The following is a 3556-nucleotide window of genomic DNA, read 5'->3' on the forward strand; positions in this document are numbered from 1 at the left end:
CAAGAGGACATATATGTTTCACATAGGGTGGTGTTTCATTTCATGTTTTATTTGGTCCAATATTGAAATGTTCGACAATTGCAGGTTGTCTTACCATTACACATTATTTTTGATCTACCTTTTATATCTATTTCGGCTCTATTTAGTAGCGAAATGGAGGACCCAATTGCATGCTGGGAGTGGACATTCACAGGCAGTAAACTTACAACTGCTATTTCCTATGGGAAGCTGGGTGCTGCTATGTGTTGTGTCTGTTTGAGCGAGGGAGTCAGAGAGAGAGAGAGAAGGGTGACTCAGAGGCAGAAGAGCACTGGCGCACTGAATAGGCCTGGTTTCAGAGAGAGACAGAGAAGGGTGACAGGGGAGAGGCACAAGTGCACTGGCGCAGTGAATAGGCCTGGTTTTCAAAGGCGCAAAGCGCTAAATTTAAGGCAGGTGCCAAGATATCAGTACGCCGAGATTTAAGGCCGACACGCCCACTTTGGCCCATTCTGGGACTGCGCCACGCCCATTCGGCCTAAAGCGCATTTGGCAGCGTAAAGCCATATTGATATCGTCCCAAAACAGGCGCAAGGCACGTTTTTTTGCGGTTAAGGCCCGTTTTAGTGCCGAAGGCCTGTGGGAGAATAGGGCCCTATGTGTGCACGTGCGTGTCAGACTGAATTGTCAACGCATACATTCAGTTCCATCTTCTAGTGTGAGAGTGCACTCTGTGTTATTTCTATGATGGGATCCCCCCCCCCTCCAACGTATATTGGCCTGAAACACTGCAGAAAGGTAAGCAAATTAGAGAGTAGGCTACAAGCAGAAACAATCAATTAAGGCTGATATCTGAACACAGGCCCCGCGCCACGAGGGGGGCCTAAGGGGGCTTTGCCCCCTCAGTTCAATTTTCTGCCCCCCTCACAAAAAAAAAAAAAGATTTTGAATAGTAGTCTTTCTTGTGTTGTTATTGCACTTTTCAGAGGTTATTATGGTTAAAAAGTCCAGAAATAGGCATAATATCATTAAAAAAATAATAATAATCAGCCCCCTCCCCAGTTATAACCGCCCCCTCAGTCATTTCATCCTGGCACCGGCCCTGTCTGAACATACAAGTCTAGTATTTAGAAGGGGTTGCAGGTTCCTCAAATTGTAAAACTACAGAATGGGGGAGGGGGGGGGGTCCCGGTGGCTCACCTAGTAGAACACGTACCACAACGGCTTAGTCCTTCGCGCGGCGGACCCGGGCTCGAATCTGACCCGTGGTCCTTTGCCGCATGTCATCCCCTCTCTCTCTCCCCACCCCCCTTGCCCGCCCACTGTCCTATCAATAAAGTCAAAATGCCCCCAAAAAATCGAAAACAAAAAAACAAAACAAAAAACAGAATGGGGCTTTAAGAAGTGCCCGTCACGCGGCACTAGCAGATCACGGAGAGTCACCGGGTTTGTGGCATCCCAGCTCCCGCCAGGTCGCTTGTTGATCCAAAACAGCCGGACAAATTCCACAGAGAGAGAGCCAGCCGGAGGCCAGCACACACAAATAAACTGGGAATGTTTTTCAAGCAGAAACAGTTTGGCTTCTCGGCTGTCTGCTTTGTTTACAGTTTAGCTTCTATCTGACAGAGCTATAGATCTAGACAGACTCAGGTCATAGATCTATTGATCCACACAGACTCATGTCATAGATCTATAGATCTAGACAGACTCAGGTCAACATAACACACTGTACGTAGTTCCGACATCAGCGACCAAACAAGTCCTCCAACCCAAACATACTACATTTGTTTGCTCCTCCCCTTCTAAAACGATCCACAGGAGTGCCGGGCTTCCAATGTCAATTTGAAAATGTGTTAATGTCAAAATGTTGGTTAATTTGAAAATGTGTTAATTTGAAGATTCAAGATTCACTTTAATAGCCACAGTAAGTAATCAGATTACAAACGAGAAATTTGACTTTCTGTGACTAAATTTGACGCAGCGGTCACATCAATAGTGGAAGAGTAGGGATTTTTCCATTTCATCGAATATAATCAATTGGGATATGATGTGGATTAATATCATTTTATCTTCCAGGAACTCCATTCAACAATTGATTCATTATAACTATGCACATGTAAATTATTTAAGATGAAACGATCTCAAAGCCCTTGCATTATGCCCCCTGGCAACCCCTGAAACCTTTATACAACCGCATTTCCCGTTGCTTGTTCTGCTGCAAGCTCTGTGCTTTTTCTGTCATGTAATTTAACTGTTTTGATTGTATTTTTGTAACTGTTTTTACTTGTTGTACGGCAACCTTGAGTGCCATGAAAGGCGCCTTATAAAATAAATGTATTATTATTATTATTATTATTATTATTTATTATTATACACATGGTCTGGGAATGCTCGGCCGTTACTTTATTTTGGAGAGAAGTTGCCAGGAAGTTGACCGTAGTGCTTGGAGTCACTGTTCCTTGTTCTCCTGTTGTTTTGTTGTTGAACGATTTTACTAGGTTGAATTTATCCTTGAAGCAGAGACGTTGGCTGTTGCTCGGCCTTACTGGTGCGAAAAAAAATTGTAGCTCAGAGATGGAAGACTCCTCATACTCTGCCTTTTGAACAATGGGCTTCTTCAGCTGTGGCCCTGGCTGTCATGAGCCCCTTCTTAACATGAACTCTGGATTATAACCATAGAATCAGGTCCGGCTATTCCCCGCAGTTACCCTGCTAGACATGACTCAATAAACTCAATAAAATAAATCTGTTTCTAAACATGAGAAGAAGCTCCGGCGTGGTTTGGGGCACAGTGCTGCTGCCTACAGCAGAGGAGAGCGCATGAAAGGAACAGGCTATAATTCTGTGCTCTGAATCTAAATACATGTTTCAAATGCATTTATTCCTCTAGTATTCTACTCTTATAGCTCTATAGTCGATCTTTATTCCAATGTTCTCAGAGATCGACGTTGCAGCGGGAATATGCCTATATAGCCTATTTGTTTGGCACGTCATTCTGGGCAAGCTTGGGACGCATTGTTGAATGAATTAATGAATTAATGAATGCATTTATTTGGTGATAAAAAAAGAACACAACAGTACATATAGTAAAAAAAGAACGGACAATATATCAATCACCGAGGATGAAAACACAAAAAAGCCAGAAGGCTTATTTCCATTGTGCTCCTGTGTTATTGAAACACAGACAACATGCACGCTCCTATCTGCATTTGCGCCTGAGCTAATATTATCTCCTCCACAGCCTTCATGAGAAAACAATGCAGCTTAAAACATGTGTTGGCATTGGGGAATAAACTCACAACAGTTGAGAGAGGAGTGTGAGTGCCATGCGCGGCTTCTAGGGCACAATGAATTAACCCCAACTGCTCCTGGTCAGCTTCCAGGTGTGAATGTGTGTGAAGGTGAACAGGGCACTCCTGAAAAAGAACATTGCTCTCAGTGAAACTCCCCCTGTATAAATAAAGGTTAAATAAAATAAAATAAACTACGTCTTACTATTGGAAATATTACAAACAATCTCCCAACATGTTGGTGTGTTCCTTTAACCTGATCCTGAGTCATCCAGGGTCATCCAGGT

The sequence above is a fragment of the Poromitra crassiceps genome (assembly GCF_964638095.1).
Source record: "Poromitra crassiceps genome assembly, chromosome: 1".
Taxonomy (NCBI): Eukaryota; Metazoa; Chordata; class Actinopteri; order Beryciformes; family Melamphaidae; genus Poromitra; species Poromitra crassiceps.